Below are 26,836 nucleotides of genomic sequence, written 5' to 3'. Positions count from 1 at the left end.
TGAATGACACAATTTTCTCACTGGGTAATCGTGTTCAAAGATCTGAGAAGTGAGTGTGATCCTGTTTACGTTTATTATTCCCTTCAATATGAGTTGGTGTTTTTGGAAGAAAGTTGCTGAATCACTTAAAAATTCATTTTCAGAGAGCTATATAATAGTATGAAAATATTTAAAACACTAAGAAATCAAAAAGATAGTTAGGCTAGTGTTCAACTTAGTAATAATGTATCTTTAAAGAGCTTGTATGATACCTGTATTGAAATGTTAAAACTCTCAGATGTCAAAATAACAGTCCAGGGGACTGTGTAAGGGTGTTTCTAAAACACTTGGAATAGGTTTTAGAACCTTAACATCTCTACTGAATGTTTAAATACTGAGAATTTGTATTCAGAGCGCTGTGAAAGGTAGGATAGTCTTTAAAATGGTAATAATTCATATTTACAGTGCTGGTATATATGTAAAAATGCAGTTTAAACACTTGGAATTCACAATGAATGAGCTTGAAACACTGGAAAAAAGTGAATCCATCTCCGGAAATTCACAATGATATCCTAGGATAATATCTAAGAAGGTGAATTTCCGGAGATGGATTCACTTTTTTCCTGTGTGGTCAGGAGCTCCCCCGAGGGCTCCTGGTCACACTTTGAATGGGATCCCCTGGCCTCCGGCCCCACCTGGACCGGCCTCCTTCACAGCCCCTTTGCCCCACTTAATTCCAGTCACATCGGTGCTTCCGTGGTTTATTGCTGCAAAAGCCCATCCTGAAAGCTACGGCCTCAGCCTCCAGGGTTTTCTCTGCCGACCCCGTGGGTGGGGCTGGGCTGGAGGTTCACCTCCGCCCCCCGTGGCTTCCCGGGGTGTCTGCGGGCTGGGACCCGCACCGGGAGGCCTCCTGCTGTAGCTGGAGTCCCTTACGGGGGGAACGGGGCTTCCAGACTGGCCGGAATCCTAGGCCCAGGTGGAAGCACGGTCACCTCCGGTACAGTCCACTAGTCAAAGCGGGCCATGAGGCGCACCCAGGTTTGGGGGGGCGGGGGCAGACACTTAATTGGCGGGGACTTCCACGCACAGCTCCTCCTCCTCCCTGCGGAGTGTGCGCTGCCTCCGCCCTGCGCCCGGAGCGCCCTGGTCCCGGTCCCGGTCCGGGGAGCGGTCACCTTCCTGTCAAACCCGCTCCGAGGAGGCGGCCCCGGTGAAAGGAGCAGCCAGCCCCGCCCCGGCCCCTCGGAGGGCGGGCGGCGGCCTGGGTGGCTCACGCCGAGCCGTTGGCTCCGAGGGCCCCTGGGACCGAGCAGGCAGAGGCACCCGGCGCGTCTTGAATGACTGGTGGCGAGGCCCGGCGGAGAGAAAGGCCCCCACCACACCGGCGGGTGCTGCCCGCGCGGGCGGCCGCGGGAGGGTCTCACTTCCCGGCGCTGCCGTCTCCCCGGGCGGCTCCGGGCCCGCACCGCCCGGGGCGCGCAGAGCCCGAGGAGGCTCGCACGGTCAGAGGGTCTGGCACCGGGAAGCCGCTTTGTCATCTGAATGTGACTCCAGCGGACTCCCTCCTCCTCCTTCCCCGCTCCGAAGCCGGGAGAGAACAGCCGGGGAACCCCAAGGGCAGGAGCCGGTGCTGCCCCCTGGCGGCAGTGCCGAGCAGGCCCTACGGCCGAGGTCCCCGGGCCACCGGGCCGCCGGCCGGGAGGGCTGTTTGCCACCTCACCCTCTCCCCTCGTTTGGTTAATGAACTTTACATGATGATTCTCGTCATTTTAACGAAATTTAGGTGACTTTTTCACTTTATATTTTGTGATTTTTATACTAATATTTTATAACCTTGGGTTATTAATCACATAGTCATAAGGAGCTTGTGAAACTAACCATGCCCTTAAGTGTGAACATGTCCAATTGGTGCGAACTGACCCGGTCCGTTTCAATAAAGCTTCCAGCCAAGCTGGCCCCATGGAAACTTTCCTGAAGCACGTGGCTGGCTAGCTCAACCATGCTGCCGCCCTGGCACAGAAAGTAATTGGTAAATATGTTTTGTGCATTTCTCACAGGCTGGAGAGAGGGCGGTTTTGCTTTAAGCCTGGGGAAGTTAGACACGTGTAAAATGTTCCACCTACAGAGTCCCTCCGGGAGGCTGTGGAGAGCTCGTTCTGAGGGCAGCTGCTGTGCCACGCACAGGTGGGCAAAGTGGGCTCACAGGTGTGGAGACGCGAAGCACAGTTTATCCTGTATTATCATTGTTAATTATTGTCTTATGTCCCATACCAACAACTCAGCCCTCTGTTTGCCCCGCCCCGTATCATGTTCTGATCCAGAGCCTGGCAGTCAGCACCGTCGGCTCAAGTGGAAAATGTTGGGAGGTGAAGTGCTGAGACAGAGCATTGGCAATCACAGCCGCTGGGGTGAGTTTACCTTGTAGTTTTTCTGAAAGAACTTCCTCTGGCCCTGGCCCGTGTGCTCAGTGGTTAGAGCGTGGGCCCCGCGCTCTCAAAGGCTGCAGGTCCGGTTCTCTGTCAAGGGCACACATCTGGTGGCAGGTTTGATCCCCAGCCCTGACAGTGCAGAAGGCGACTCGTCGTGTCTCTCACATTGATCTTCCGCTCTCCCCCCACTCCCTCTCTCCCTTCCACGCTTAAAAAATCAACGGGGGAAAATGTCCTGGGGTGAGGATTACCAAAATAATAATAATAATAATAATAATAATAATAATAGTGATGAAACTTTCTCCGAGTAAATTAACTCCTAGGGGAAACGCTCAGTTCCCACAACAGCTGAGTCCCGCTGTGCGTTTCTGGCCGATGCCGGTCCGTGGAGCCCGGTCCGGCCCTCCCCAGAGGGTGGGAAGCCTTCCAGGCTCTGAGAACTCTCAGACGTCGTTTCCCAGTGGGTCCCCGTAGCCAACGAGGCTGCCTGCTGGGGAGAAGGGAGGTGCCAGGCCAGGCCCAACTCCCGGGGTCCCACAGGTCCCCCGAACTCTCCTATCATTCGTCTCCCCCAAAGCATGGCCTTTGTAAGCAGTTTCCGTGGTTTCTGACTTGCTCTCAAGTTCCCATTTCTCTCAAGTCAGTTGTTCTGCTTTATTCTCTCTTTTCTACAGTCTTTGGCGAACTGGCTGCAGTTGGCGGCTGTCTGCGGTGTGGCAGGCCTGCCTCAGTGTCCCCCCTTCACCCCCCCTCCGGCCACGTGTTCTAGACCCGCCCCGAGGGGGCGCCCAGGCCGGGTCAGCCCGGGTGCCCAGGCCCAGCGGGCGCTGCACTGCTCGGCAAACACCCCGTTGTTCCCGGTGGAGGCTCCCGGGGTACAGAGCTTAGCTTTTCGGCCATCACTCCACACCCCAACCCAGACAGTCCAATGGGAGGGGGGCCTGGACTGAGGGGCCCGGGACTCACGATGTGGGGTTTTGAACCAGCGCGGCCTCCCCAGGGCGGTCCGTGGCCTTGGGCGTCACCAGCCGCCCGGGCCCGTTTCTCCGTCGGTGAAATGGAGGACAGTGACCAAGCCGCCCCGGGGCCGCGAGCTAAGGCAGAGCCGGACACGCTGCCCGGGTTTCCGCCGGCGGCTCCCAGCAGCCCCCCTCCCCTCCCGTCCCGGGGCGCCCCGGGCCTCCCCTCCCCTCCGGGGCCTCCCCTCCCGGGGCGCGGGGCGCGCTTTGCCCGGCCGCGGGCCTGCCCGTCGGCGAAAAGCAGCGGGAACTCCCGGAAGGAGCGGCGCCAGCCCTCGGCGCCCGGCGGCCACACCGGCTCAGCAGACGCTCAGGGCGGGGCGGGCCGCTGCTTCCCGGGAGGAACGGCGGACTTCACGGCCAGCCCCCCTCTCGAGTGCCAGCGCGGGGAGCGGTGAGGAGGAAGGAAGCTGATCACCCCTCCCCCTCCTCCCGCCGAGCAGCTGGGGGGGCTGCGGGCTGAGGAGCCCCCCCCCCCCCCCGCCCCGAAGACGCAGTTTTTCAAGAGCCTTTTGGTCTGTGAGCTGCGGTGTGAGTGTCTCTGTGTTTTGTCTTTTCCCAGAAAAGAAAAGCAAAGCCCGGGTTTGCCGACAGAACCAGCTGCAAACCCGGGTCTGCGTCTGCGCGGAGCCAGCGCCGGGCCGGGCGCAGGCGGCTCAGCGGGGAGCAGCCGGCGGCCTGGCTCCCTGTCCGCACCGTCCCGGGCCTGAGTGACAGCCCCGGTGTGAAGGTTCTGAGAAAGTTCTCTGGAGTCTGTAATCACCCGAGGAATGTGCCCCCCTCCCCCTTCCCGTCCTTGTTTTTAAAAATATGTTTTTATTGATTTCAGAGGAGAAGGAGAGGGAGAGAGAGAGAAACATCAATGGTGAGAGAATCATCCATTGGTCCTGGGGATGGAGCCGGCCACCGGGCTGTGCCCTGAGAGGGACTCCAGTCTGGCCTGGCTCACAGGTGGCCCCAACCACTGAGCCACGGGAGGGGGGCGGGGGGCTTCCCTTCCTTTTTTAAACTCATTCTTTCATTCATCGGATATTCATTGATTGTTCATTATGTGTCAGGCACGATTCCAGGGTCCGGACACAGGTAATTAGACAGGTTGCTTCCCTGCACGTCTGAAGGACACGTTCTAGTTCAGGCGCAGTTATCAGCGGACAAGATAGTCTCCAGCAGCGATCAGTGTGAGGAATAAAAGGAACCCGGGGGCAGAGCCCCAGCCCTGTTTACAGGCCTTGCTGAGCTAAGGTCTGAGGGCACCGAGGACTCAGCCACAAGGGCCATCTGCAGACAGGACGGGGCAGAGTCCCGAAGGGGAGCAGGCGAGGCTCAGCGCCGCGGTGAGCGGAATGGACCGGGCAGAGTGGAGTCCTCCTGGCTGAGAGGCATAGGCAGGTGCGCAGAGCTCCTGCTGGGGGTGGGGGGTGGGGGGTGGGGGGGCTGGGGCAGCTTCCTCAGAGTCTGGGTCCCTCCCTCCCTCCCTCCCTCCCAATTCAGGAACCGGCAGACTCAGACAGCTGCTCACCATGGGCTCATGTGCACTTGCCTCCTCTGTGATGGCTGTTCAGACAGGTGTGCCCTCAGGGACGTGAGGGAGACCGTGGACTTGGATCTATTTTGCAGGTGGGCTCGCTCTCGGGAGGAATCAAGGATGACAGGCAGGTTAAGCTTGAGCCAGGCAGGCAGCTCAGGGGTGGCCATCACAGGCCCAGAGAAGTTGATTAAGCTGACCGAGACTCCATAGTAGGGCGAAGTGGAGAGCCGAGACGAGGGCTCTTGGCCCCTTAGATCTGATTTGTAATGGTGCTTTCACAGCTCATTGGTGAGCCCGTAGACCACCCTGGGTACTTGCACTTGTGGGAACAGACACAGCACATCTGTTCCAGCTGTGGCCGTGGCTGCCTGAGTCCTCACAGGGATCCCTGGACACTGCGTGTTCCTTATGTCCTGGAGGTCACCTGGTTCAATCTCATTAAGCGTCTGCTTCTTCAAAGTAAGACACACAATCAGAGGTGCATCTGAGAGGTGTGAGCTGTCTCCTCTGTTAAGCCATAACATGGACCTGTTCACGTTTCGATAGAAATACGTGATTTTGAATCGCTTGGGTAACAGGAGCTCACCAGTTCATTTTTGAGAATCCAAGTATTTTGTACATCTTCACAAAATTATGTTTAAAATGTGTAAATGGTTTAATCTCTGTCTCTGGGCCTCAGTTTTCTCATCTGTAAAATAGAGGTAATAGCAGCATCTATCTCTAAGGTGGTTGTTGAGATGAAAAGAAAAGGCATGGCCCTTCCAGCGTCACTCTCTACCCACCTCACCTGCGATGTCTGGAGGCCGACCTGAATGGGCCGTGGGCATGGGCTGCACTACTTTCTGGTTTCTGGAAGGTCTCAGCCTGTGGAAAACATGAGTTTGGTGCAGGAGGGGAGGGAAGCTGGCTCAGTCCCAGAAGGGCAACCTGGGGTGGGTGTGTCCTGATACCAAGGCCCTGGCTCCTGCCCGATCACCCTCTCTCCAGGCGCTGGTGGCTGCTGTGTCTCCTCATGGCTTCAGGTCGGAGGGCGGTGCTAACAGCCCCTGTCACTGACTGCAGGTGTGCACTCTTCCTGGTTCCTCTGTGTCTTGCCCACACCTCTGCACATGAGCTTTCTGTTAAACTCTTCTCAGAGCTGCCATTTGAATGTGTCCTTGCTCCTGCTTGCCTGACTGCTTCACTCGGAGACAAGGCCTAGGTGCAGCCTGGCACACAGCAAGCACTCCGGACAGTCTTGTTGAATTGCTGCTGTGAATGAAACACAAGATGGATTTGTGGTTTGACCATTGTTTTCATTGTTCAAGGTCATCTTTTCTGAATCAGCTGATGTGGTTTTACTCTCAGGAGTCAGGAGTGGCCTTGATGCATAGCTGACCTTCCCATCTGAATGCTGCAGGGAGAACAGTGTGTAGGTACGATCTCCAGCTCTCAAATCACACTGGACTTCCAGTTCTTCGGTATCCTGACCTTCCCTTATTCAGCCTCAGGACTCTGCACTGTCATTCAGGAGGTTTCCTGTTTATGCTAACCTAACAGAAGCACATAGGCTGTCATTAACACTGTGGTAGGATTCATACATGTTACTAGAGGCCCAGTGCATGAAATTTGTGCACTGGGGCGGGGGGTCCCTCAGCCTGGCCTGCACCCTCTTGAAGTCCAGGAGCCCTCAGGGGATGTCCGACTGACGGCTTAGCTCTGCCACAGAGGTGGGAGAGGCTCCCGCCACTGCCGCTGAGCTCGCCAGCCATGAGCCCGGCTTCTGGCTGAGTGGCGCTCCCCCCGTGGGAGTGCACTGGCCACCAGGGGGCAGCTCCTGTGTTGAGCGTCTGCCCCCTGGTGGTCAGTGCATGTCATAGTGACCAGTTGTTCTGCCGTTCGGCCAATTTGCATATTATGGTTTTATTATATAGGATAGACTGATGTCAAGCAAATTCATAGGTTGAAGACATGATGATTTGGATGTGAGGCCTTTGGGAGATCATTCATTTTAGATGCGGTGATTAGACTGTGGCCAGTGAGGAGATTGGTGTCCTTATGAGGAAAGGAAGAAAGACCAGAGCCTCCCCTTCTCTCTCTGGGGAGGACCTGTGAGAAGGCGGCTGTCTGCCAGCCAGAAAGAGGAGTCTAATTTCACCAGGAATTAGACATCCAGCACCTGACCCTGACTTCCCAGCCTCAGCCTGTGATAAATTAATATCTGGTGTGTAAGCCACACAGTCTGTGCTGCTTCCCTGTAGCAGCCTGAGCTAAGACAACATGAATACCTGACCCGTGACTGACGATGTGAACTCACTGTGGCCCGGACACTGGACCAGGAGCTCTGCACCAATGGCCTCAGTCGAGTCCACAGCAACACTACGGGATTCCTTTAGTTCTCTTCTTCCTTTCCTTTTCTTTTTAATTGAATGCCTTTAGTTTCTTGATAGAGACCAAAAATAACAATAACAGTGATTTTAAAAGATACTAACATTTCTCTCATAATAAAAGAAGCCTGACCCCAGCCAGCGTGGCTCAGTGGTTGAGCGTTGACCTATGAACCAGGAGGTCACAGTTCGATTCCCAGTCAGGGCACATGCCCTGGTTGCAGGCTCACTTCCTAGTGTGGGGCGTGCAGGAGGCAGCGGATCAATGATTCTCCCTCATCGTTGATGCATCGCTTCAACTAAGTGGCCATGAGCCCAGCAAAAGTGGTGGCTGCGCTCAGTTCATATTGGGCCCCAAGATCGGCACGAATGGCCTCTGCCGGAGGCTGCACAGACCTTACCCTCCTAGGGGGCTGCAGAGCCCCGTCACTGACTACGGTATCAACCTGGTGAACTCCATTGCCCCGCCCTGCTGGGTCACTGAGATCCCTGCCTCAACATCACTCTGTCCCACCAGAGACTCTCCAGTGGCTGGGTCTACCTGGTGGCCGCCTTCAGATCACAAAGGGGCACCACCCAACCAGCTCCAGAAATGGCACGCCTGCTAGGGCACAGGCTGGCACCAGAGGCCTCTACAGAGACCCCAGCTCTGTGGGACCAGCCCTCACAAAACAGCTTGCCCCCTGTCGTCATGGCAGCCCCGAGACCCCACCCCTCCAAGCTCTGCTTGCTGGCGGAGGCCGGCCTGGGCCTGGGTTAGAGTCTTTCTTGAAAAACTTAGAGGAAATCGGGCTGACTCAGGGGTGCCAGAGACACCGGGAGTGGCTGTGTATGTGGCCTGGGAAGAGGGGAACTTGTCCTCACACTCCCTGCCGGGCGCACTGGTTCCCCGCGCAGCCCTCACCACCACGGCCAAAGCATATCTGTTTCAGCTCCATGCACTCTATGGCCTCACCCTGACCACAAAGGTCCTGGCAGGTGGCGGCTGGCCTTGGTGTGTCTGGAGACTTGTACTGAGTGGCCTCAAACCCAGCCCGGGTGTCAAGTTGGAATTGGTATCAACCTGGTGAACTCCATTGCCCCGGCCTGCTGGCTCACTGAGACCCTGCCTCAACATCACTCTGTCCCACCAGACTCTCCAGTGGCTGAGTCTGCCAGCAGCTGGCAGGCGGAAGCGGGCGCCTGGGGCCTTGGGCCTTTTGCTGACCTGTCGGCTTGGTGCTGATGGAAGCTGGCCTTGGAGCGCAGCTTGGCCTCCTCCGTGTGCACCAGGCCCAGGAAAGGCAGCCACCAACCGTGGATTGCTCTGCAGCACCTAGCAGGTAGCCAGCCAGTCTCGGGCAGCACGTGACATTGACCTACACCAGAGTGCCCCCTAAGAGACCCCCAAATCAGCACACCCCGTGGCCAGCTTCATACCTGGTTAGCTCCAAAAGACGCCCACCCCAAGGGGGCCACACCCGCAACCAGACCGCACTGCAGCCTATTGCCCCCAGGAGGTCAGTCCCGCAGAGGAGCTCATCACTGTGGCTGAGGGCAAGCCTCATAGCCAGTCCGCCTGCGTGTCAGCCCAGCCACGGGCGGGGACACAGCCATCACGATTCTGCTGCACCAGGGCCTCAGATACCCCCCACAGGTCATTCCTAAAACACCCAGCTCAGGGGGTCAGACAGATTGCACCCCGGTGCCTCTCAGGACACCTACCACTCAGGGCCGCCTTACCAACATACAGATCTACCCAGTACACTGAACCAACACAGAGGCAGCCAAAATGGGAGACCAGCAAACATGCCCCAAGTGAAATAACAGAAGAAATCCCTAGAAAAAGAACTGAATGAAATAGAGGCAAGCAATCGACAAAATACAGAGTTCAAACAATGGCTATGAGGATGCTCAGGGAACCTAGGGGAAAAATGAATGAACTCAGTGAGAACTTCAACAAAGAGATAGTAAGCATGAAAAGAACGTAGAAACCACAAGAAATGAGGAATACAATGAAGGGAATAAAGAGCAGATTGGATGAAGCAGGAATGTGATTTGGAAGATAAGGTAGCAGATAACACCCAATCAGAGCAGCAAAAGGAAAAGAGAATTTTAAAAACTGAGGATAGTTTAAGGGACCTCTGGGACAACATTAAATGTAAAAATATCCACATGACAGGAGTACAAGAAGGAGGAGAGAGCAAGGGATTGAAAACCTATTTGAAGAAGTAATGACTGAAAACTTGCCTAACCTGGTAAAGGAAAAAGACACACAAGTCCGGGAAACACAGAGGGTTCCAAACAAGATGAAACCAAAGAGGCTCACACTAAGACACATCTTAATTAATATGGCAATTGTTAAAGACAAAGAGAATCTTACAAGCAGCAAGAGAAAGACAGTTTCTTACAAGGTGCCCCATACACTGTCAGCTGATTTCTCGGCAGAAACATTTCAGGCTGGAAGGACTTGGTAGGAAATATTCAGTGTTCATCAATGACCCACACCTAGGACTACTCTACCCAGAAAGATTATTATTTAAAACTGAAGAAGAAATAAAAAGTTTCCCAGATCCACCCCCCAAAGAACCAAAGGAGTTTATCAATGCCAAAATAGTATTAAAAGAAATGCTAAAGGGACTTCTGTATGAAGAAAGAAAGAAAGAAAGAAGAAAGAAAGAAAGAAAGAAAGAAAGAAAGAAAGAAAGAAAGAAAGAGAAAGAAAGAAAACCCTATCTAATAAAAGAGCAATATGCAAATTAACCATCACTTTGCTAACCCACAAGCCATGCCCACCAGCCAATCAGGAGCAGATATGCAAATAAACCCAACCAAGATGGCTACGGCCACAAAGAGCAGGAGGCAGGCTTCGGTTTCCCAGGCAATGGAGGAAGCCAAGCTTTCTGCCTGCCCTTGCCGGCCTAGGCCTCCACTCAAGGCTACAAAGTTTCAATGATAGAAGATACATAAATCCCAACAGAAATGGCTGCCACCACAGAGCAAGCAAGAGGCTTGGCTCCGCTCCAGGCTACAAAGTTTCAATTGTAGAAGATAAATAAACCCCAGATACCAGGGCCTCCGCTTGGGTTGCCAGGGGCCATGGTTGGCCTGTAAACCACCACAGGCCCCTCGCCCAGGCCGCCCCATGTCCTAAGGGAACCCCCACCCTGATCTGGGACACGCTTCAGGGCAAACCAGCTGGCCCCCACCCATGCACCAGGCCTCTATCCTATCTAATAAAAGAGTAATATGCAGATTGACCATCACTCCAACACACAAGATGGCTGCCCCTATGTGGTCAAAGATCCTGCCCCCATGTGGACACAAGATGGCCACCACAAGATGGCCAGCAGGGAAGGGCAGTTGGGAGGGACCAGGCCTGCAAGGGAGGGCAGTTGGAGGCAATCAAGCCTGCAGGGGAGGGCAGTTAGGGGTGACCAAGCCGGCAGAGGAGGGAAGTTAGGGGGGACCCAGGCCTGCAGGGAAGGGCAGTTGGGAGGGACCCAGGCCTGCAGGGGAGAGCAGTTAGGGGGGACCAGGACTGCAGGGGAGGGCAGTTAGGGGCAAACAGGCTGGCAGGGGAGTAGTTAGGGGGTGATCAGGCTGGCAGGCAGAAGCGGTTAGGGGCAATCAGGAAGGCAGGCAGGTGAGCAGTTGGGAGTCAGCAGTCCTGGATTGTGAGAGGGATGTGCAGGCTGGGCTGACAGACACCCCCCCCCCCCCGTGCACGAATTCCATGCACCAGGCCTCTAGTATGTATAATAAAATGGCAATAACTACATACCTATCAACAATCACTTTAAATGTAAATGGATTAAGTGTTTAAATCAAAAGACAAGACAAAAGGTAGATAAATGGATAAGAAAAAAATGCTCATGTATATGCTGTCTACAAAAGACCCACCTCAGAAAAAAGGATACACAGAGACGGGAAATAAAGGGATGGAAAGAGATATTTTATCCTACCTAATAAAAAGGTAATATGCAAATTGACCATACCCTCGACACGCCCACAAGCCACGCCCACAACAAATCAGAGCAACTATGCAAATTAACCCAACCAAGATGGCTACAGCCACAGAGAGCAAGGTTCCCAGGTAACAGAGCAAGCCAAGCTTTCCGCCTGCCTTTGCCAGGCCTAGCCTCCACTCAAGCAACAAAGTTTCAATTATAGAAGGTAAACAAATTCAAACAGAATGGCGGCAGAACGGAGCTTGAGAGAGCAGGCCAGGATTGCCCCTGGCAACAGGGGAAGCAAAGCTTTCCGCATACCCTGGCCGGGCCCACCCGCTTAAGGCTACAAAGTTTCAATTATAGAAGGTGAATTAACTGCAACAGAAATGGCTGCCAGCCGCTGAGGGAGCAGCAGGCTTGGCTCCGCTCCAGGCTACAAAGTTTCAATTGTAGAAGGAAAATAAATTCCAGATACCAGGGCCTCCGCTTGGGTTGCCAGGGGGCGTGGCCGGCCTGCAAACCACCACAGGCCCCTCGCTCAGGCCGCCCCACACCCCAAGGGAAACCCCACATGATCCGGGACACCCTTCAGGGCAAACCAGCTGGCCCCCACTCCTGCACCAGGCCTCTATCCTATGTAATAAAAGAGTAATATGCAGATTGACCATCACTCCAACACACAATATGTCTGCCTCCATGTGGTCAAAGATCCTGCCCCCATGTGGACACAATATGGCCACCACAAGATGGCCAGCAGGGGAGGGCAGTTGAGAGGGACCCGGCCTACAAGGGAGGGCAGTTGAAGGTGATCAACCCTGCAGGAGAGGGCAGTTAGGGGTGACCAGGCCGGCAGAGGAGGGAAGTTGGGGGCAAACAGGCTGGCAGCAGAGTGGTTAGGGAGTGATCAGGCTGGCAGGCAGAAGCGGTTAGGGGCAATCAGGAAGGCAGGCAGGCGAGCAGTTGGGAGCCAGCAGTCCTGGATTGTGAGAGGGATGTCCGACTGCCCGTTTAGGCCCGATCCCGGTGGGCAGTCGGACATCCCTCCAGAGGTCCCAGATTGGAGAGGGTACAGGCTGGGCTGAGGGCCAACCCCCCTCCGTGCACGAATTTCGTGCACTAGGCTTCTAGTTTAATATAATTTTTAAAAGCCGTGGTAGTAATAATTATATCACATAAAATACTTTTTTAAAAAGTTTTCTCTCATTAAAAAAAATCTTTATTCTTTAAAGTGTTACATACTGGTATGTCCCTGTTCTTCCCCATTGATTCCTTCTAGCCTGCCCTCACCCCTGTCCCCTGCAGGCCGTCACTACCATATTGTCTGTGTCCATGGGTTATGCATGTATGCATGAAAATTCTTTGGTTGATCTCTTTCCACCCACCCTCCACCCACCCCTACCTTCCCTCTGAGATCCCACAGTCTGTTCCATGTCTCTGGATCTATGTTGATCATCAGTTTATTTTGTTCATTAGATTCCACATATGAGTGAGATCACATGGTACTTATCTTTCTCTGACTGACTTATTTCACTTAGCATTATAATTTCCAGATCCCTCCAAGCTGTACCAAAGGATAAGAGACCCTTTTTACTGCTGCATAGTATTCCATTGTGTAGACGTACCACAGTTTTTTTTTATCCAGTCATCTACTGATGGGCACTTGGGCTGTTTCCAGATCTTAGCTATTGTAAATTGTGCTGCTATGAACATAAGGGTGCATACCTTCTTTCTGATTGGTGTTTAGAGTTTCTTAGGATATATTTCTAGAAGTGGGATCACTGGGTCAAATGGCAGCTCCATTATTAATTTTTTGAGGAAACTCCACACTGTTTTCCACAGTGGCTGCACCAGTCTGCATTCCCATCAGCAGTGCATGAGGGTTCCCTTTTCTCCACATCCTTGCCAGCACTTGTCATTTGTTGATTTGTTGACAGGTGTGAGGTGGTACCTCATTATTGTTTTAATTTGCATCTCTTGGATGATCAGTAACTTTGAGCATTTTTTTCATATGTCTGTCTCTTGGCCATTTCCACTTTGGAAAAGTGTCTATTTAGGTCCTTTGCCCATTTTTTAATTGGATTGTTTGTATTTCTTTTGTTAAGTTGTATGAGTTCCTTATATATTTTGGAAATTAACCCTTTATCAGATGTATCATTGCCAAATATGTTCTCCCATAAAGTGGGCTCTCTTTTCATTTTGTTGATGGTTTCTTTTGCTGTGAAGAAGCTTTTTATTTTCATGTAGTCCCATTTGTTTATTTTCTCTTCTGTTTCCCTTGCTGTAGAATAAATATCAGCAAACATATTGCTACAAGAGATGTCTGAGATTTTGGCTTCTTCTATGATTTTTATGGTTTCATGACTTACATTTAAGTCTTTTATCCATATTGAGTTTATTCTTGTGTATGGTGTAAGTTGGTGGTGTAGTTTCATTTTTTTTGCATATACCTGTTCAATTTTCCCAATACCATTTATTGAAGAAACTGTCTTTACTCCATTGTATATTCTTGCCTCCTTTGTCAAATATTAATGGAGCGTAATGGCTTGAGTTGATTTTGGGGTCTCTGTTCTGTTCCATTGATCTACTAGTATATGCCTGTTCTTGTGCCAGTACCAGGCTGTTTTGAGAACAGTGGCTTTGTAATATAGGTTGATATCTGGTATTGTGATCCCTCCAACTTTGATCTTCTTTCTCAGGATCACTGTGGCTATTTGGGGTCTTTTTAGGTTCCATATAAAATTTTGGAGTATTCATTCCCACCAGCAGTGCACGAGGGTTCCCTTGGACATTTTAATGATGTTTATTCTATCAATCCATGAGCATGCTATATTCTTCCTCTTGTTTATGTCTTCCTCTATCTCTTTCTTCAATGTCCTCTAGTTTTCTGAGTACAAGTCTTTTAACTCCTTGGTTAAGTTTATTCCTAGGTATCTTATTTTTTTGTTGCAATGGTAAATTGGATTTCTTTTAGTTTCTCTTTCTGAGAATTTATTATTGGTATAAAAATGCCATTGATTTCTGGGTGTTAATTTTTTATCCTGTTACATTGCTGATTTTATTTATTAAGTCTAGTAGTTCTTTGGTAGAGTCTTTAGGTTTACTATGTATAATACCATGTCATCTATGAATAATGACAGTTTTACTTCCTCCTTTCCAATATGGATGCCTTTTATTTCTTCTTGTCTGATCACTGTGGCTAGACCTTTCAGTACTATGTCGAACAGGAGTGGTGAGAGTGGGCATCCCTGTCTTGTTCCTGTTCTTAGGGAAATGTTTTTGTTTTTGTTTTTGTTTTTGTTTTTCCCATTGAGTATGATGTTCACTGTAGGTTTGTCACATATGGCCTTTATCATGTTGAAATATGATCCCTCTATTCCAACTTAGCTGAGAGTTTTTATAAAAATGGGTGTTGGATTTTGTCAATTGCTTTTTTCTGTGTCTATTGATATGATCATGTGATTTTTGTCTCTCAGTTTGTTTATGTGATGTATCATGTTAATTGATTTGTGAATATTGTACCAGCCGTGTATCTCTAGAATATATCCCACTTGGTCATGGTGTATGAGTTTTTAATATGTTGCTGGATCTGATTTGCTAATATTTTGTTGAGGATTTTAGCATCTGTGTTCATCAGGGATATTGGCCTGTAGTTCTTTTTCTTCATAGTGTCTTTATCTGGTTTTGGAGTTAGGGTGATGCTGGCTTCATAGAAGGAGCTTGGAAGTGTTCTGGATGTTTGGAACAGTCTGAGGAGGAGAGGTGCTAGTTATTCTTTGGATGTTTGGCTAACCCCCCTGTGCAGCCGTCCAGACCAGGGCTTTTGTTTACTTGGAGCTTTTTGTTTGTTTGTTTTGCTGCTAAATGCCCTTTAATGCCTAGGATGAACCCCCACAACAAAGAATTACCCAGCCCAAATGTTAACAGAACCAGTGGTAAGAGGCCCTGTGGTAGAGTATGACCCACTTTCCATTTCACAAGTAGCCCGTCTGTCCCCTATAATTCTGAGAACACAGACTTTGACAGAAATCAGGACACACACCATGTAGATACCATGGACCTGCTCCCCGAGTTTAATATCTTAATATGGAACGTTAATCTGAGCTGTTCAGAAGTAGCTAAGCAAACAGCTTCTGTTGCACATTTTTCTGGACTATGGTAACACCTTAATGATATGTAAAGCAGCTGGCAAATAACGTGCTCGACAGGTTCTGAAAATGTGCAACCTCGAAAATAAAGAGCTTCGCTTATTTGTTCACATTTGTCAGGACTGTTTAGACAGGCTCAGTTTGGTTGATTTGCTTTTTAAAAATAATCTTTTATAAATATCCTTTACAAATAAGAGTGCATATATGTGGGGTGTGTGATACAAGTAAGAATTGTCAGCGTCTTTTCAACACAAATGCAGGTTGTAAAGTATCAATGTATCCAATGAGAATTCTAATGGGGAGCCCAATTTTTAAAAAATCATTTTAAGTTTACTAAGTAAAGATGTTTTTTAGTACTTTACTAATCATTCATCTCCACATTCACATTCTGTGAATTTTTTTAAGGTCAGCAAACTGATTCAAATTATGTAAATTATCCCCCATGTAAAGAGAAGAGCCTCTGCAATACATTGAAATCATGGAGTTGTCTTAATTTTGCCGCTGGCTGCCTTTTTCAGCATTTTTTTCACCTGTTCCTTTGACCCATAGCGATAGCTTTTAATCTCATTGAGGTCTGGATCCAAAGTCACGTTCTTTCTCACAAACAAAATGTAATCAATTTCATGTTCTCCCCAGATACTATCAGACTGAGCTTTGTAGTGAAATCGAGTCCGATAATTAATTTCTTCTGGAGGAACCTGTGCCATGGGAATTCCCAATTCAGCCTTTAAACGCCTCCGTGCTGCTCACCTTCCTCCAGCTGCTCGCCTTCCTCCAGCTGCTCGCCTTCCTCCAGCTGCTCCCCTTTCTTCCAGCTCTCCTGGGTTACTGATGGGATGACCACCACCAGCACTGGTAAGACGACCTGCACAGGTGATCTGAGCATCTGATCTCGGCTGTAGCAGGAGCTTATTTTCAGTGCTGAATAAGAAGACACTGAAAGCTCGATGTTTTCATTCAGGTGACAATTCTTTTTGGTCTCAGCCCCAATTTTATTGTCATTTTCATCAATAAGAATACGCATCTCTGCCAGGAGCTGAACCTGTTGCTTATCGAGGTTGCCGGCGTTGATTTCAGGCATTGTTACAGAATGTCTGATCTGTCCTAGAATCCTGAGGTGCACCGCCCTCTGGGAGTTTTTTGATTACTGCTTTTATTTCCTCGGTTGTCATTGGCTTATCCAGGTTTTCTGATTCTTCCTGGTTCAGTTTTGGGCAATTGTATTTTTCTAGGAATTTGTCCATTTCATCCAGGTTGTCCAGCTTGCTGGTATATAGTTGTTCATAGTATTTTCTTACAATCCTTGGTATTTATGTGGTGTCAGTTGTTACTTCATCACTATAATTTCTGATTTTATTGATTTGGGTCCTTTATTTTTGTTTCTTGATGAGTCTGCTAAAGGTTCATCAATCCTGTTTATCTTTTCAAAGAACCAGCTCTTGGCTTCATTGATCTTTTGTATTTTTTTTTTTAGTCTCTATGTCATCTATTTCTGCTCTAATCTTTATTATTTTCTTCTTTCTACTTACTCTGGGCTTTTCTTATTGTTCTCTTTCTAATTCTTTAAGCTGTAGGGTTAAATAGTTTATTATTAATTTTTATTGTTTTTTTGAGGTAGGCTTTTCGTATGAACTTCCCTCTCAGAACTGCTTTTGCTGTGTCCCATAGATTCTGGGTTGTTGTGTGTTCATCTTCATTTGTTTCCAAGAATTTTTTTATTTCTTCCTTGGTCTCGTTGGTAATCCATTCATTGTTTAATAACATGCAATTTAGCCTCCATGTGTTTGAATGTTTTTCTGTAGTTGATTTCTAATTTCATGCCATTGTGATCTGATTTCAATCTTCTTGAACTTATAGAGACTTGTTTGTGTCCTAACATGTGTTCTGTCTTTGAGAATGACCCATGTGTACTGAGAAGACTGTATATTCTGCAACTTTGAGGTGAAATGTTCTGTAAATGTCAATTAAATCCAGGTGATCCAGTGTGTCACTGTTTCCTTGTTGATTTTTTGTCTGAAGATCTATCCCGTGAAGTTATTGGGGTGTTAAAGTTCCCTACTATGACTGTATTGCTGTCGATCTGTCCCTTAAAGTCCTCCAGAAGTTTTGTTTTTGTTTTTGTTTTTTTAAAAAATATATTTATGTTCTCCTATATTGAGTATATATATTTTACCAGGGTTATATCCTCTTGTTGGATTGATCCCTTTAGTATTACATAGTGACATTTAGTGTCTCTTGTGATGGTCTTCATTTTGAAGTCTATTTTGTCAGATATGAGTATTGCTACCCCAGTTTTTTTTTCCATTTACATTTGCATGGGAATTTTTTCCATCCCTTCACTCTCATCCTATGTGAGTCTTTTGTTCTGTAATTGAAAAAAAAATTAAGCCCAGCCCATGTAGCTCAGTTCTTGAATGTCAACCCATGAACCAGGAGGTCATGGTTTGATTCTGAGTCAGGGCACATGCCTGGGTTTTGGGCTCCATCCCCAGTAAAAAGCATGCAGGAGGCTACTGACTGCTGGGGTGTTTCTCAGTATCTAGAAGGGTTCAGGAATCTGGAGAAGGGGCTGTGTGTAAATTAATAAAGAGACTAGAAATATAAATTTGGAAGGCATTTTGGGGGGCCAAAGGAGACTTAGCTATAGTAACCAAGTTCTCAAATCTATGGATCCCTAGCTTTTTATTAACACAAATTGCCCGAAAGCAAAGCAGATATACATATCAAAGGTAAGGTTTGGTATACAGTAGGCATTGTCAGGTTGGGGGAACTGCCTTCGGCTGTCCCAATAGCAGGCAATAATATGTGCAGATGTTTAGCTTTTGGGAAATGCTTTCAGCTATTCCAGCAGGCAATAATATGTATCTTCAGCCCTGCTGAAGCCTCAAGGTCCACCAACCTTTTGATGAACTTCTTGCATTTATGACCTGCTGGAATTATCCCCCAGCAACTGACTAATGACTCTCTCACATCATTTGATGTTTCTATTCCTCTCTCCCTCTCCCTTCCTCTCTTTGAAATCATTAAAAAAAGTTTAATTTAAAAAAAAATCTGAGAAAGAACAGATAGTAAAAAATAGTTTTGTTTGATGTGAAAAATTACTTGTAAATAATTGCTATTAAATGTCTTTGTCTCTCTCTATGGCTTTCTGTTGAAAGCATATCCTATCTTACTTACATAACCCTTAGTTGCTGGGCATCAGGAGTGTGGTTCCACAGGCCTCCAGCATCTGCAAAAACCCCTCTGGGCTCAGGCTTCAGTTGCTACATTGGCAGCTGAGTAATAGCACCCTTTATTAACAGTCTGCTCTTGCCTGTCTCATTTCTCCACTTCCCTAGTTATTTATTTCATCTCCCAAGTCAATCGCATGCTCTTGAACCCTTGTCTCCCGGGCTGCTCCTCAGGAATGCCAGCAGTGCAGGGAGTCACTAGCTGTGGGTAGATAATAGGCTTCCCTATGCCAGTGTTTGATGTGCACAGCACTTTTCAGGAGGTCTTTCTGATATGGGGTACCCAGAGGTCGGGGCTCTGCTGAGTCACTGACGCCAGTTCGGTGGCACCTCCTCGGTTTGGCATCTCAACCTTTGGCCTCCAAGTTGCTCCTTTTTTTACCTGCAATTTACACTAGTTTAAGTAAGGCCGATTGTCCCTGAGGGCTAACCCTTGTGTTTCCTCGTGTGACCTTGACCCTGAGTTAATCCTCTCACAATTCTTTTTTTTTTTAAATTTCTTTATTGATTAAGGTATCACATATTTGTCCTCGTCCCCCCATTCCCATCCCACACCCCTCCCCACACATGCCCCCACCCCCCTGTTGTCCTTAACCGCTGGTTAGGCTCATATGCCTGCACGCAAGTCCTTTGGTTGATCTCCCCCTTTACCCCCACCCTTCCCCTACCCTCCCCCTGAGGCCCGACAGTCTGATCCATGCCTCCTTGTTTCTGGGTCTGTTCTTGTTCATCAGTCTATGTTGTTCATTATTTCCCCTAGATGAGTGAGATCATGTGCTATTAGAAATACACTTATAAGAACTGAAAATGAGACAAGCAATAATGGTTATGGTGACAGGCAAATGAATCAGTGTGTAGTGAGTTTCTTTCTGGGCCAACAGTTCTTTTGAGACCCAATTTCAATGTCCAACAGTTCCTTATGTGTACATGTCAGCACTGACATTTCAGTTCTGGATGGTGGACAAATGGTGGTAATGCAGGTCCGACTCTGTCCGGTTTGGTCCTGGGCAATCTGCAGTGATGCACAGCTGCTAACTGCTAGTATGGGAAGGCCACATCAGTGTCTTCCGTCTCTGGACTGCTTCTCTTCTGTCTTCATGGCTGGAGTAGTCCTGTCGATTCCTCTCTTGCTGGAATCCACATGGTCTCGGAGTTGTTTTCTGAAAATATACAAACATATTCTCGACCAAAGGTTAATAAAGGAATATTTTCTATAAATTTGACTGGGGATCCTTTTTCAATTTTTGCCCAAATGATTTTCCTCTGGCTTGTTTTGTCACCTTGTGTGTTTTTCATGGATGTCTTGCTTTTAGCCTTACAATTAATTTTCTAAAGTATTAATTTTCTAGATGTAATTTACTTACAGGATATTTTTCCTTACATGATATTCCTTTACTATCCCCTCATTTTTTTATTTAAATGTTAGGAGGCTTTTGAAAATTTTATAATGTATTCTTGATGGCTTTTAAATTTTAATTTTTTGCACTATAATATTACTGTTTTAGGTTCATTATATGGTGCACACTTTTATTATGAGATGAAGTACCAATAAAAATTTTAGTTGACTCTTTAGGAACACCTTTTTGTCTGGTACAATTAATTTTTCTAGAATATTCACTTGTTTCAACTAGCCAATTTAAATTTGCCTGATAACTTGACTACTATTTTACTGTCAAATTTATTACTCTAACAATAATCTTGTTTTACCCTGTAAATATTGGTGGAAGGGATTATTTGCCTTCTTGAGTAGGTCCTGAGCATTCCTGGTGGTAGACTGGATTTAGATATCGTAAACCCCCTTCCCCACACCATGGGTACAAGGCAACTCAAACAATTCTTGTTGGAGTGAGAGGGCAGCTGCTGTCGGCCAAGTCTCTGTCGGTCACCTGGGTCCTGATCTGAGCTGGGCATGGGAAGCACAAAGCAGCCATGGGGGCAGGAGACCTCCCTCAGAAGGGGCTAGGATTCAGGCCCCTGCAATGTTGGGGGGGTGAGGGTCTGTGCCCCACCTCTGTTGATCCCCAAATTCTCTCCTGATGGCCCCTCTGCGACTGTGCCTGTCTTAGGTTGTTCCTTCCTTGAGGAATCTTACCCGTCTCTGGCTAACCAGCCATCCTCCGGGGCCAAGCAGGGTGACGTGAGGTTCAGTTTTGTCTCCTTGGTAGCCTATGCCCCCGTGGCCTCCATGCCCAGCACCTGCCTTGGGATCCCCTTGCCTGCTGGCGGGGCCCCAGCACTGATCACATATCTTTGGAACCCGGGTTTCTTCTCCAGGGAGGGCTCAGTTCGCCCTACTGGGTGAGAGAGAGATCCATGGCACCAGTCATCACGAGACTTCAACCTCGACATGAACAGATAGCTCATGCAACAGCTGTGAGCAATTGAATTGTGAGAAGAGGGTCTCTCTTGACCTAAAGGGTAAGAGGGACCCATATAGAATGCTCAGGTGCCCTCCCAGGAGGCCCTCTACCCAATGAAAAGGGTTAAATCCTTACATGTCCTTTTTAAATTGCTGCCAGACATTCAAAGAATTAGTTTGTATGTTTGCTTGGGATAATTGTATATTATGCTGTAGTAATTCTAAAGTATCAAGAGATGTGTTAAGTTTGTCTCCAAGCACCAAACAGATGACTTTTTTTATTTTATTTATTTTTTATCCCCAAGGGTGCGAGGAATTATTATAAGTACTGGGGGTGATCCAAATCTGGGAATAATTTTTAATGACAGTGTAGGATAATATCATGTAAGGATATTCTTTGTTCTAGTCCATAGGAATTCCCTTTCAGACTGGCTGTCCATTTCTTTTTATATAGACAAGGTCTTAGTTACATTTTCTGCACCTCCACCGGGGGCACGTAGTGATAGTAGTGACACCCTTTCTTTGGTGTCCACACAAGCCAGAAACCTCTCTTTAATTGTACACACAAAGGGGCATTGTTTTGATTTCGTATCATACAAAAGGGAAGCTGGGTGGGGACCCCTATGTATTTATACTTTCTTGCCCCACCCATGGACCTCCTAGATGTCCAGGGTGTTTGGTATTATTGGTAACTACATTAGTCAGAGGATCAGCCCACGTAAGGGGTCTTACCCATGAAGGGTCAGGAGCATAAGATCAAAATACTTACCCTCTTCTCCCCGGTAAAATTACCGTACATCTGATGATTGCTAGCATGGCTAGAAAGGCGTTCTCAGGCATTCTTGGGTTTCTGGTTACCTCACAATTTCTTCCCTGCGGTTTGACGTTCTGATTGATGTTTCTCTGTTTCTGGATCTATTCCCCCCCCCCCCCCATCAGTTTATGTTGTTCATTATATTCCACAAATGAGTGAGATCATGTGATATTTATTTTTATCTGCCTGGCTTATTTCACTAAGCATAATGTTCTCCATCTCCATCCATATTGTTGCAAATGGTAAGAGCTCCTTCTTTTTTACCGCAGCGTAGTATTCCATTGTGTAGATGTACCACGGTTTTTTAATCCACTCATCTGCTGATGGGCACTTAGGCTGTTTCCAAATCTTAGCTATGGTGAATTGTGCTGCTATGAACATAGGGGTGCATATATCTTTTCTGATTGATGTTTCCGGTTTCTTGGGATATATTCCTAGAAGTGGGATCACTGGGTCAAATGGGAGTTCTATTTTTAGTTTTTTAAGGAAACTCCATACGGTTCTCCACAGTGGCAGCACCAGTCTGCATTCACACCAGCAGTGCACGAGGGTTCCTTTTTCTCCACATCTTCGCAGCACTTGTCATTTGTTGACTTGTTGATAATGGCCATTTTGACAGGTGTGAGATGGTACCGCATTGTTGTTTTGATTTGCATCTCTCTAATGATTAGTGATTTAGAGCAGGTTTTCATATGTCTCTTGGCCTTCCTTCTGTCTTCTTTCGAAAAGTGTCTATTTAGATCAGTTGCCCATTTTTTGATTGGGTTGTTTATCTTCTTTTTGTTAAGCTGCATGAGTTCCCTGTAAATGTTGGAGATTAAACCCTTATCGTTGATATCATTGGCAAATATGTTCTCCCATGTAGTGGGCTTTCTTGTTGTTTTATTGATGGTTTCCTTTGCTGTGCAAAAGCTTTTTATTTTGATGTAGTCCCATTTGTTTATTTTCTCTTTAGCTTCCATTGCCCTAGGAGCAGTATCAGCAAAGAAGTTCTTTTGGCATATGTCTGAGATTTTTTTGCCTGTAGATTCCTCTAGTATTTTTATGGTTTCCTGTCTTATGTTTAAGTCCTTGATCCATTTTGAGTTTATTTTTGTGTATGGTGTAAGATGGTGGTCTAGTTTCATTTTTTTGCATGTATCTGTCCAATTTTCCCAACACCATTTGTTGAAGAGACTGTCTTGACTCCATTGTATGTTCATGCCTCCTTTGTCAAATATTAATTTGGGTCGATTTCTGGGTTCTCTATTCTATTCCATTGGTCTATATGTCTGTTCTTGTACCAGTACCAGGCTGTTTTGAGAACAGTGGCTTTGTAATACAGCTTGAAATCTGGTATGGAGATCCCACCTACTTTGTTCTTCTTTCTCAGGATTGCTGTGGCTATTCGGGGTCTTTTTTTATTCCAGATGAATTTTTGGATAGTTCGTTCTAGGTCTGTGAAGTATGCCGTTGGTATTTTAATGGGAAGTACATTGAAATTATAGATTGCTTTGAGTAATATGGACATTTTGATGATGTTGATTCTACCAATCCATGAACATGGTATGTTCTTCCATCTGTTTATGTCTTCCTCTATCTATTTTTTCAGTGTTGTGTAGTTTTCTGCATATAGGTCTTTTACCTCCTTAGTTAAGTTTATTCCTAGGTATCTTAATTTTTTTGGTGCGATGATAAATGGGATTGCTTTTTTAGTCTCTCTTTCTGTAAATTCATTATTGGTGTATAGAAATGCCATAGATTTCTTAGCATTTATTTTGTATCCTGCTACTCTGCCAAATTCATTTATTAAGTCTAGTAGTTTTTTGATGGAGTCTTTAGGGTTTTCTATGTACAGTATCATGTCATCTGCAAATAAGGACAGTTTTACTTCTTCTTTTCCAATTTGGAAGCCTTTTATTTCTTCTTCTTGTCTGATTGCAATGGCTAGTATTTCCAACACTATGTTGAACAGGAGTGGTGAGAGTGGGCATCCCTGTCTTGTTCCTGTTCTTAGGGGAAATGGTTTTAGTTTTTGCCCATTGAGTATGATGTTGGCTGTGGGTTTGTCATATATGGCTTTTATTATGTTGAGGTATGATCCTTCTATTCCCAGCTTGCTGAGAGTTTTTATCAAGAAAGGGTGTTGGATTTTGTCAAATGCTTTTTCTGCATCTATTGATATGACTATATGGTTTTTATCTCTCAATTTGTTTATGTTATGTATCACGTTTATTGATTTGCGAATATTGTACCATCCTTGCATCCCAGGGATAAATCCTACTTGGTCGTGGTGTATGATCTTTCTGATGTATTGCTGGATTCGATTTGCTAGAATTTTGTTGAGGATTTTGGCATCTATGTTCATGAGGGATATTGGCCTGTAATTCTCCTTCATTGTGTTATCTTTACCTGGTTTTGGTATTAGGGTGATGCTGGCTTCATAGAAGGAGCTTGGAAGTATTCCTTCTTCTTGAATTTTCTGGAATAGTCTGAGGAGGATAGGTTTTAGCTCTTCCTTGAATGTTTTATAAAACTCCCCTGTGAAGCCGTCTGGCCCCGGGCTTTTGTTTGCTGGAAGCTTTTTGATAACTTCTTCTATTTCTTCCATAGTTATCAGCCTATTTAGATTTTTAGTCTCTTCCTGAGTAAGTTTTGGAAGGTTGTGTTTTTCTAGGAATGAGTCCATTTCCTCCAGGTTGTCTAGTTTGTTGGAGTAGAGTTGTTCATAGTATTTTTTGACATTCCTTTGTATTTCTGTGGGGTCAGTTGTTATTTCACCTCTTTCATTTCTGATTTTGTTTATTTGGGTCCTCTCTCTTTGTTTCTTGGTGAGCCTGGCTAGAGGTTCATCAATCTTGTTTATCCTTTCAAATAACCAGCTCTTGGTTTTGTTGATCTTGTGTATTGTTTTTTTGGTCTCTATGTCATTTATTTCTGCTCTGATCTTTATTATTTCCTTTCTTCTGCTCACTGTGGGCTTTTCTTGTTGCTCCCTTTCTAATTCTTTGAGTTGTTGAGATAGATGATCTATTACCATTTTTTCTTGTTTTTTGAGGTAGGCCTGTAGAGCTATACATTTGCCTCTCAGGACTGCTTTCATTGTGTCCCATAGGATTTGCAATGTTGTGTTTTTATTGTCATTAGTCTCCAGGATGTTTTTAATTTCTTCTTTGATCTCATTGATAACCCAATCATTGTTTAGTAGCATGCTATTCAGTTTCCAAGTGTTTGAGTTTTTTGGAATGTTTTTATTGTAGTTTATTTCTAATATTATGCCATTGTGGTCTGAGAAAATGCTTGATATGATTTCAATCTTTTTGAATTTGGGGAGACTTTGCTTGTTACCCAATACGTGGTCTATTTTTGAGAATGTCCCATGTGCACTTGAGAAGAACGTATATTCCATGGCTTTGGGGTGAAATACTCTGAAGATGTCAATTAGGTCCATCTGATCTAGTGTGTCATTTAGAATTGCTATTTCTTTGCTGATTTTTTGTCCAGAGGATTTATCCATTGATGTCAGTGGTGTATTAAAGTCCCCTACTATGATTGTATTGATGTCGATCTCTCCCTTGATATCTTCCAGCAGATTTTTTATGTATTTGGGCGCTCCTGCGTTGGGTGCATATACGTTTACCAGAGTTATATCTTCTTGCTGGATTGCTCCCTTTAGTATTATGTAGTGGCCTTCCTTATCTCTTATTAAAGCCTTTACTTTGAGGTCTATTTTATCTGATATAAGTATTGCAACCCCAGCTTTTTTCTCATTTCCATTTGCCTGAAAAATGTTTTTCCATCCCTTCACTCTCAGTCTGTGTGAGTCTTTTGCTCTAAGGTGGGTCTCTTGGAGACAGCAAATATATGGGTCATGTTTTCTTATCCATTCAGCTACCCTATGTCTTTTGATTGGTGCATTTAATCCATTTACGTTTACTGTTATTATTGATAAGTATCTGTTTGTTGACATATTTTTCCTTAGTGTTTGTGTTTCTTCTTGCCTTTGTTTTTCTTCTTTTTACAGCAGCCCCTTTAGCATTTCTTGCATTGCTGGTTTGGTAGTGATGAACTCTCTTAGCCCTTTTTTGTCTGTGAAGCTTCTGATTCCACCTTCAATTTTGAATGATAGCCTTGCTGGGTATAGTATTCTTGGATTCAGTCCCTTGTTTTGCATCACTTTGTATATTTCATTCCATTCCCTTCTGGTCTGGTGTGTTTCTGTTGAGAAATCAGTTGATATTCTGATAGGAGATCCCTTGTAGGTAACTTTCTGTTTCTCTCTGGCAGCCTTTAAGATTCTTGCTTTGTCGTTGGTGTTCGTCAATTTAATTATGATGTGTCTTGGTGTCGGTCTTTTGGGGTTCAACTTGTTTGGGACTCTGTGTACTTCTTGGACTTGGATAGTTTTTTTCTTGCCAATATCAGGGAAGTTTTCTGTCATTATTTCTTCTAACAGGTTTTCTATTTCTTGCTTCTCTTCCTCTCCTTCTTTTATCCCTATTATTCGAAGGTTGTTTCGTTTTGCGTTGTCCCGAAGCTCCCTTAGGCTCTCCTCTTGCTTTTTAAGTCTTCTTTCCAGTTGCTGCTGTGTTTGTGTGTTTTTTCCTACCTTGTCTTCTAATTCACTGATGCGGTCCTCAGCCTCTTCTACTCTACTCTTTAAGCCTTCCATTGTGTTCTTTATTTCAGCTATGTCGTTCTTCATCTCCTCTTGGTTTCTTTTCATGTTGGTGACATTTTCATTCAGCTCCTTATAGCTCTCATTGAGTTGTGTGTATTTGTCATCCATCCGTTTAAACATCCTTATAACGAATACTCTGAATTCTTTCTCTGTTAAGCTGCTAGCCTCAAGTTCATTTAACTCCCTTTCTGGTGATTCTTCCTGTTCCTTCCTTTGAGAATTTCCTTTCTGTCTTCCCATGTTTCCCTGTAATGTTTTAATTGTAGTTCCAATTGCTTTGCTACCCAGGTTCTTTTGGGGATGGTGCTACTGGTATAATCTCTCAGTTCTCCTGGGCTTGGCAATCTAGTGTAGCTCCCTACTTGAGCTACT

At 46.4% G+C, this 26,836-nt stretch overlaps 1 protein-coding gene and 1 pseudogene across 2 annotated transcripts in view; one reads left to right on the top strand and one right to left on the bottom strand.

The window, feature by feature from the left end:
- Window positions 1–26,836, top strand: part of SHQ1 (SHQ1, H/ACA ribonucleoprotein assembly factor) — a 318,538-nt gene that overhangs the window by 258,953 nt on the left and 32,749 nt on the right. The gene's annotated exons all lie outside the window — the stretch shown is intronic.
- On the bottom strand, window positions 15,783–16,482 carry LOC307113643 (isopentenyl-diphosphate Delta-isomerase 1-like; annotated as a pseudogene). Its single transcript has one exon. The product of its transcript is annotated as an isopentenyl-diphosphate Delta-isomerase 1-like (transcript).

Source organism: Cnephaeus nilssonii (assembly GCF_951640355.1).
Source record: "Cnephaeus nilssonii genome assembly, chromosome: 17".
In the NCBI taxonomy this organism is placed as follows: Eukaryota; Metazoa; Chordata; class Mammalia; order Chiroptera; family Vespertilionidae; genus Cnephaeus; species Cnephaeus nilssonii.
Note: the sequence above shows the minus strand (reverse complement) of the source record. Positions and strands in the feature narration are given on the sequence as shown.